Here is a 9,933-nt window from a genome sequence, read left to right as displayed (position 1 = left end):
AAACAATCTTTTATGATATTTACACGTTTAGTTCAGCAGGATAATCTCCACATATTAACTCCACTACCTCTGAAGTAAAACCCTAATGTTGGGCTATAAAGGAACTACAGCACGGTCACATGACTTCACCTCACCACCGCTAAGCTAAAGGTGGCTAATGTTGGGCTATAAAGGAACTACAGCACAGGTCACATGACTTCACGTCACCACCGCTAAGCTAAAGGCGGCTAATGTTGGGCTATAAAGGAACTACAGCACGGTCACATGACTTCACATCACCACCGCTAAGCTAAAGGCGGCTAATGTTGGGCTATAAAGGAACTACAGCACGGTCACATGACTTCACATCACCACCGCTAAGCTAAAGGTGGCTAATGTTGGGCTATAAAGGAACTACAGCACGGTCACATGACTTCACGTCACCACTGCTAAGCTAAAGGAGGCTAATGTTGGGCTATAAAGGAACTACAGCACTGGTCACATGACTTCACATCACCACCGCTAAGCTAAAGGTGGCTAATGTTGGGCTATAAAGGAACTACAGCACGGTCACATGACTTCACGTCACCACTGCTAAGCTAAAGGAGGCTAATGTTGGGCTATAAAGGAACTACAGCACGGTCACATGACTTCACATCACCACTGCTAAGCTAAAGGTGGCTAATGTTGGGCGTGAAGACGTTTAGTCGCCTCATTTAGACACTTGTTAGCAACCGCCGTTTTTAAATCAACCAGTGGGGTATTTACTGACGTATTTTATGTCGTAGAACAAAACGTTAAAATCTTATTATTATTATTTCAGCCTAACAACCAAAAACACATTCAGAAAACCATTGAAGAGGGAACAGGAAGTGCTAAAATGCTAACCCATTTCCAGGATTTAGGATTAATTCCCGCACCAATCAAATGGATAAGAGTAGAGGAAGAAACCCAAAACAGGAGAGCTGCAGGAGAGGGCAAAGAATAATGCATTTTTTTGTGAGATATTTCCACTGCAGTGACATTTCACAGCACGTAAGGACATGTCAGAGCGTTCGCTGGATTTAATCTGTCTGTGAGCGTTGGAGGCCCCTGGGCTCTTGTTCTGAGGCAACAGTTTGACCATTTATCATCATTATGAGGTGCAAAGGCAGTGATTAAGAGCGGAGTCTCCTGCTGATGAAGCCTGTCATATATTGTGTCTTATTATACCTACCCACACACACACACACACACACACACACACACACACACACACACACACACACACACATCCCTGTCCCCAATCCACAGTTCTAAGAAGAGTTATACCTCTACTATTGAACCCTTGACCCCAAGCTTCATCTTTAACCCACACAGAAATATCACAGATATTCTCTGACACCTTTGTAGCCACAGCCTCCGTGATTAAAAGAAACAATAAGACTTTTAAATTCAGTTAGGGCTGCACAATTTAGCAAAATGTTATCCACATTGCAAAATCTACAATATACAAATCACACTGAGCTCAATATTTAGAAAATGAAATCTCCCTCTGGAGAGAACACAGGTTTGTTAGCCTTTGCAGACCATTGACATGCACTAAAATCTGTACAACACACTCTTTACAGAATAGGGCTATCTATATCTCATCGTCTCATCATTTGCAGATTTCATCGTCGAGTAAATTAATTTTTCTCACTATAGATATTTAGTATTTTAAATGTTAAGAGCTGTTTTGTGTCTTGCAGGATAATGAAGGACAGACGGCGCTGCATTACGGTAAGAAGGCTTCTCTTACTCTTCTCTAGTACACTTACTGTCAGTGTGTGTTCTCTCTTCACACACTGACTTCATCATAGTGTGTGTTCTCTCTTCACACCAGTGGCGGTTCTAGACCAATGTGACTGGGGGGGCCACTGAGGGGGCCAGTTATTTTCTGAGGGGGGCACAATAAATGCAGGATGAAAAAGAGAACTAGACAGTATAAAGTAATTGCGCATAAGAAAACAATGCTATACAGTTATTGGTATTTGTTTCAGTACACTTATTTATTTCAGATAGATCTTATAGTTATTACTGTTAGCTTCAGCTTAAGTTATAGTACCATTTTTGCACTAACACCATATCATATTTATATAAAAATAAAGGCAATGAACAGTTACATCTCTACTTTATATCTACAAACCGATCAACAAGTTTACGCAACAAGAGTACCAGAAAATATACATTTTTAAATCCACAGAAAAGGATTTAATGTAAAAGTCTACAAATCTTAAATGTTGACTTTAAATGAAATAAAATACATGGATATAGATAGAAAATATAGATTTCAGATGTATTATTTCCCATAAGCACAGACACGTAGGCTATTTAACAAACATGAAGACTGAATACAGAATGCATACCTGTTCTGCACGCGCACTAATCAGTTTCGTCTATTCCGTCACATTTCTAATAAACGTGATATCTGGAAAACACACAGATTTACATATAAAAATAAAGGCAATGAACAGTTACATCTCTACTTTACATAAGGGTGTCTGCATCCCAGGCTGTAGTTTCACATTACAGCAACAACATCCTGCGATCTTTGTGATTTTTAGCAAACCGATCAACAAATAAAGTTTTGACCAGCTTCAATGTAGAAAAACTACGCTCACAGGAAGCAGAACTGACTGGGATAGCGACTGCTATTTTGCAAAGTCTGAAGAGCTCAAAAAACTCTTCTTTATAAGGCTCAATGAACTGAACAAGCGCCACTGCACTATCAGGTCTCTGCATCCCAGTCTTTATTTTCCTATCTAACATTCTACTGAACTGATGGAGCTCATGCCCCAAGTCCTCAATATTTGCATCACACAACTGAGCAAATGAAAACAGAGTCGTCTCCTTCAGAAATGCATCACTGTTGGGGTTAAGAGCTTGGATGCTATTCATCATGTCACCGTCTATTAAGCTCATTGAGCATCTGATGGATGGCAGGGAGAAAAAGGCTGTACGAAGCCCGTGTTTCTGTCTCCCTCTGTCCAACAGCAGTCAGTACGAAGCTTTCAGCAGGTTTAGAGCTCAGTCGTTTTGCTGCTGGCTGTATTGCAGTATCACATGGCTCAGAAATGTTCAACACTTCATCCCACAAGTTATCAAAAAATGACTCCTGCCTGAAGTCATTCAAGGTCTGAACTAAAGATCCAACTAAATCCACAGCCTTTGAAAGGTCGAGGGATGAAGACGGAGTGTTACAAGATGCACAATGAATTCTAGATCGCTCTGTGCCAGCAGACCACGTGCCTCAATAGATCTCTCACCATTGCGTGCTTGGGCTATGTCGTGCAGTACTCGCTTGAGGGCCGGTAATCTATCCATAATGTGAATGTTTCCATTATGCTACAATGATGGGGAGATGTCTTTGCTCTTACTGTGCCACAGAACAACACAAACACTTGTATTTTTATTGTTATTATTTTTAAAGTAAAGTAACTTGTTACTTTTATAATTTAGTAACTAATAAAGTAACTTGTTACTTTTTTGAGAGCAGTAACTATAACTATTACTAGTTACTTTTTAAAAGTAACTTTCCCAACACTGGTAATAAATCATCATTTTTTCTTTTTTTTCACTTTTCATTTTTAGGGGGGCACTGGCCCCCCCTGCCCCCCCCCTAGAACCGCACACACTGACTTCATCATAGATAGATAGATTTATCTGAAATATTTTCACCTATCCGCGCTCCATTCCTCGTCTTTATTTCTGTCTCGCCCAGTTTCCTGTGTGTGTGTGTGTGTGTGTGTGTGTGTGTGTGTGTGTGTGTGTGTGTGTGTGTGTGTGTGTGTGTGTGTGTGTGTGTGTGTGTGTGTGTGTGTGTGTGTGTGTGTGTGTGTGTGTGTGTGTGTGTGTGTGTGTGTGTGTGTGTGTGTGTGTGTGTGTGTGTGTGTGTGTGTGTGTGTGTGTGTGTGTGTGTGTGTGTGTGTGTGTGTGTGTGTGTGTGTGTGTGTGTGTGTGTGTGTAAGAGCGTGTGTGGGCTCTGTCTGGTTTTCGTGTGTGTGTGTGTAAGAGCGTGTGTGGGCTCTGTCTGGTTTTCGTGTGTGTGGGTGTGTGTGGGTGTCCTTTGGTGTGTGTGGGTGTGGGTGTGTGTGGGTGTGGGTGGGGGTGGGTGTGTGTCCTTTGGTATGTGTGTGTGTGTGTGTGTGTGTGGGGGGGGTGTGGGTGTGTAATAATCGGCATCTCCCAGAGGAAATCAGCACAGGTCCTCAGACTCCCTGACCCTCTCGTGCCCCAACACACACTCCTCCCAGAGGGTGGGTGTGTGTGTGTGTGTGTGTGTGTGTGTGTGTGTGTGTGTGTGTGTGTGTGTGTGTGTGTGTGTGTGTGTGTGTGTGTGTGTGTGTGTGTGTGTGTGTGTGTGTGTGTGTGTGTGTGTGTGTGTGTGTGTGTGTGTGTGTGTGTGTGTGTGTGTGTGTGTGTGTGTGTGTGTGTGTGTGTGTGTGTGTGTGTGTGTGTGTGTGTGTGTGTGTGTGTGTGTGTGTGGCAGCACCACCATCTGTTCCCCTTGCTTGGTGGCATCACCCACCAGGAATATCTCCACACACACACACTTGATGATGGGGCAACAAGATGACTGATAACATAAGCGATGAAGTCTCTCTCTCTCTCTCCATCTCTCTCTCTCATCTTTCTCCATCTCTCTCTCATCTCTCTCTTATCTCTCTCCATCTCTCTCTCCATCTCTCTCTCATCTCTCTCTCTCATCTTTCCCCCTCTCTCATCTTTCTCCATCTCTCTCTCATCTCTCTCTTATCTCTCTCCATCTCTCTCTCCATCTCTCTCTCTCATCTTTCCCCCTCTCTCTCATCTTTCTCCATCTCTCTCCATCTCTCTCTCCATCTCTCTCTCTCATCTTTCCCCCTCTCTCTCATCTTTCTCCATCTCTCTCTCTCTCATCTTTCCCCCTCTCTCTCATCTTTCTCCATCTCTCTCTCTCATCTTTCCCCCTCTCTCTCATCTTTCTCCATCTCTCTCCATCTCTCTCTCATCTCTCTCTCATCTCTCTCCCTCCCTCTCCCTCCCCCTCTCTCTCTCTCTCTCTTTGCACAGGGCCACGCGGCTGCATTGATTTATGGAGGGTTTACTGCTCACCATAAATTGTTCTCCTTCCTCTACGGCTCCCCGAGGGCCGGACACTTTTTACAGCTCAAGGCCCAGGCCAGACACCCGGCACGTGCGCACACACACACACACACACACACACACACACACACACACACACACACACACACACACTGCCTGTTGTTGAGAGCAACAAGAGGAGGATCGCTGGAAAATAAGCCACGCTTTGTTAGTCTGATCCTGCTGAGAAGGATCCGTGTAGTGTTTGATACTCACACACCTCCTGCTATTCATGCACACACACTCGCTTACACACTTGAATGCATTCCGATATATCATGAGATATCACACACACACACACACACACACACACACACACACACACACACACACACACACACACACACACACACACCAGCTAAATAAAATAGTGTTTAGAGGAGTGCAGGCATGGCTGGCACACGAAGCCAAGCTTTGTCTGAAGCTGCTGAGAAATAGTGTTTGATTCTCTCCTTCATGGACACACACTTTCTGACTCACTTGCATTGTGGCATCATATCTCTCTCACACACACACACACACACACACACACACACACACACACACACACACACACAGATGCTGACACAAAAAAAGCCATGCTTAGTTCTTCTGAACCTGGTTCTTGTAGTGTTTGCTTTTTATGCACACACACTTGCATGCATACTAATGTATCACCATATCTCATGCACACACACACACACACACACACGCACACACACACACACACACACACACACACACACACACACACACACACCGGGCCAAAAAGAGTCTTGCAAGTGTGTTAAAAATAAGCCTAAAACATGCCAAGCTTTGTTAGTCTGACTCTGCTCAAAGATAAGTGTGTGATACTCTCCTGCCACTCATACACACACACGCTCCCTAATACACACACACACGCATTCCCATGTATCATCATATCTCACACACACACACACACACACACATATATACTCACACACACCCCTGGGCTGGAGGTTAAAAAGCCCGGCTGTCAATCAGGCGGCTGCTGACATCAGCGATCGTGGCGCCGGCCCTTTAAGAGAGGAGCACTCAGACGATAACACCCCTTGTTGTTAAACACCCAATACGTGCAATATATATATATATATGCCGTTAATGCAATATATACCTGGCTGCTATATCTTCAGAAGATGTGTAGTTTGTAAATTGTGTAGTTTGTATAATTGTTGTATCTTTGTGTGTGCATGCTTTCGGGACATGAAGCTGTCTGGCTCTCTTCTGCTGTCACAGTGTACACTTCCCCTCCGTGGGACTCTCATGGGGTTCTGATTCTGATGAGGGCGGAGATGAGGTGGGGGGGGGGTGCATCGGGAAGCAAAGACCTGCTAACTGGGTTAAGGAAGTGCACCCCCCCCCCCCCCCCCGATAGAGAGGAAGGGAAGACCCTTTTAGCGGGGCACAAATTGCCAATGGGGCAGAAATGAAGCGTTCAGGGGATCTGGGGTCCAGTGGTGTCAGAGCCGGCTGCAGATGGGCTTTTCATTAACTGCAGCGCTGTGCACTTTGAAGAGGAGGACCGTGCACTTTGAAGAGGAGGACCGTGCACTTTGAAGAGGAGGACCGTGCACTGGACTGCTCACAGCATCCTGACGGGAACAAATGAGCCGCACACTTTCATATCAACACTTTACACAGATGAGAAGTGAGAGCAATAACAACTCATAGATGATGTCCTTCTCTCGACCGCTTTTCCTTAACCTACTCTGGGAAATGTCATGAGGGCACAGGAAGGAGGATTCATCAGGACTTAGGAAACGACAACTGTGCCGCTCAGAGAATCCGACTGCACTAAAGGCTGCGTCACGATGTGAAGACGGGTGTTATCGACGTGCGTCGCTTTAAATGTGGCTGATGCGATTTGTTGAACAGTATTGTCTTCTTTAATAGGGTTAGCTACTTTAAAGAGTCCTCTCCTGCTGATGTTCAGGTGTATATCAGTATGTAGTGTCTCTACTTTAAAGAGTCCTCTCCTGCTGATGTTCAGGTGTATATCAGCATGTAGTGTCTCTACTTTAAAGAGTCCTCTCCTGCTGATGTTCAGGTGTATATCAGTATGTAGTGTCTCTACTTTAAAGAGTCCTCTCCTGCTGATGTTCAGGTGTATATCAGTATGTAGTGTCTCTACTTTAAAGAGTCCTCTCCTGCTGATGTTCAGGTGTATATCAGTATGTAGTGTCTCTACTTTAAAGAGTCCTCTCCTGCTGATGTTCAGGTGTATATCAGTATGTAGTGTCTCTACTTTAAAGAGTCCTCTCCTGCTGATGTTCAGGTGTATATCAGTATGTAGTGTCTCTACTTTAAAGAGTCCTCTCCTGCTCATGTTCAGGTGTATATCAGTATGTAGCGTCTCTATTTTAAAGAGTCCTCTCCTGCTGATGTTCAGGTGTATTTCAGTATGTAGTGTCTCTATTTTAAAGAGTCCTCTCCTGCTGATGTTCAGGTGTATATCAGTATGTAGTGTCTCCACTTTAAAGAGTCCTCTCCTGCTGATGTTCAGGTGTATATCAGTATGTAGTGTCTCTACTTTAAAGAGTCCTCTCCTGCTGATGTTCAGGTGTATATCAGTATGTAGTATCTCTACTTTAAAGAGTCCTCTCCTCTATTATAATAACCCCTCCTCCTCTCCTCCTCTCAGCGTCGGCCTGTGAGTTTGCAGAGATCGTGGACCTGCTGCTGAGCTCCGGCGCCGACCCGTCCATCAAAGACCTGGAGGGTTCCCTCCCTGAAGAGGTGACCGAATCCAGCGCCATCTCCTCCCTCCTGCAGCAGCACACGGCCCCCAAAGGATAGGCTCCGCCCCCTCACCTCCTCCCCTCCACCATCCCCTCCTCCCTCCAGAGACTCTAACCCCCTCCAGACGTTAGTTAGTAAACCATTTTATCTCCAGTTTGATTTCTCTGCCTCCGCTCTTCGTGGACTGAAGGGTGTAAACATTAGACTCGTGAAATGTTTATTTTATTTATCTGAATATTGTTTATTGAATTGAACGCCCGGCGGGGCTGGGTGATATGACGCTCGCTGTCTTTGAGGTTCTCGCTGTACTGAAGTTGTTCTACAAATAGATATCCCTAATAATGCAAATCATGAACAGGAAACGGTCTCTTCCGCAGCTCTGAACCCGGACACGTTGAGGACCCCAACGTGTTATGTTAGAAATGTACAGTCGGGTCCCCAGCACATAGAAACCGCCGGATGCTAACCTGCATGTGTTGGGCAATTAGCACAATTAGCACGATTAGCTAGCACATGCAGACGATAGCTAAAACATGTCTTTGCCTATTTGGACAATTTTAGAGGTAATTGAGGATCCATGTCTTCAGGATCAAAATGTCCGCCATCTTCAGGATCAAAATGTCCGCCATCTTCAGGATCAAAATGTCCGCCATCTTCAGGATCAAAATGTCCGCTTTAACTAGAAAGTGGCCATACAGTATCTGTGCTCTCCTTGGGCTGCTTTTGACTACCATGACTCCTGTTGAGACCATTAGATATAGAGAGCCCAAGATGAACATTATAACCTCTACTTTGGGCAATTTTCTTTCAAATATATAAGCAATCTGTCCAATCGAGTCCCCTGAAACGTCATAATCAACCAAAACAGTACAGTACATACAGTAGGCAACAAATATGGCCACTTTCCGGTTAGAAAACTGCCATCGTTGATCCTGAAGATGTCAGAAATGGATCCTCTATAACCTCCAAATCAGCCTCGCCATTTATTAGCTATTGTATGCATATCCTAATTAACGCTTCTTATGCTAATTGTGCAATTTGACAGATTCTATGGCTGGAGACCCTACTTTACATTTCTATCATAAAACGTTGGGGTCTCCACGTCTCCAGGTTCCCAACGGGACTCGATGAGGCTCTGTTCGTGAGTGTGATGAAACATCTGGATTCATCCGGTGTTTCAGCGACCGCACGAACCAAAAACTGACAATTCCATTCATCAAAATGCTGTACACAACTTCAGCAGAATCTCATCGCATTCATATATGTATATATTGTTCTCACCGTATGAAATGACATACTGTAATTAAATATTTGTACATATCACCCACTCCTACTGCCCAGGCCTTTTCGTCTGGCTCCGCCCCCTCTGAGTATTCCTTCATCATTCAGTTGTTTCAGGAATGCTTTCATCACGTCATTAATCACATTAAAGTCTTCAACAAGTCCTTCCCTCTGATGTTTCCTCTGTCACATCTTGTTTCCATTATCTCTCACTAAAAAGCTCATTTAATTTCAGACGACGAAACGTTTAGTCCTGGAAAAAAAAGTCACCATAAACTCAAGTGTTGAAAACCACAGAAAGTATTAAGTAGTGTAAACTTAACGTTAAAAGAAACAGGTTCTACTTCAATATTTTGAGTTCCTGCAACATTTCCTTAGTTTGAGATTTTGCACAAACAGGCCGATATAGATCGAGAGTCGTTACAGATCGAAACATAAATGCATCGTCCAAAACTGTATACACCATACTGTACACAATATACTGTACACACCATACTGTACACAATATACTAATACACACCATACTGTACACAACATACTGTACACACCATACTGTACACAATATACTGACACACTACTGTACACACCATACTGTACACAACATACTGTACACACCATACTGTACACAATATACTGACACACTCTACTGTACACAACATACTGTACACACCATACTGTACACAACATACTGTACACACCATACTGTACACAATATACTAATACACAACATACTGTACACACCATACTGTATACAACATACTGTATACACCATACTGTACACAATATACT

General features: G+C 43.9%; 1 long non-coding RNA gene across 1 annotated transcript; it reads left to right on the top strand.

The window, feature by feature from the left end:
• The first annotated feature begins 1,706 nt into the window (after window positions 1–1,706).
• Window positions 1,707–9,308, top strand: LOC117441723 (uncharacterized). The gene is made up of 2 exons (XR_004551418.1): window positions 1,707–1,740; window positions 7,766–9,308. It is a non-coding gene; the product is annotated as an uncharacterized lncRNA (long non-coding RNA).
• The last annotated feature ends 625 nt before the right edge of the window (window positions 9,309–9,933 follow it).

This window comes from Pseudochaenichthys georgianus, unplaced genomic scaffold, assembly GCF_902827115.2.
Source record: "Pseudochaenichthys georgianus unplaced genomic scaffold, fPseGeo1.2 scaffold_1938_arrow_ctg1, whole genome shotgun sequence".
Taxonomy (NCBI): Eukaryota; Metazoa; Chordata; class Actinopteri; order Perciformes; family Channichthyidae; genus Pseudochaenichthys; species Pseudochaenichthys georgianus.
The sequence above is the reverse complement of the archived record's forward strand: the minus strand, read 5'-3'. Positions and strand labels throughout refer to the sequence as shown.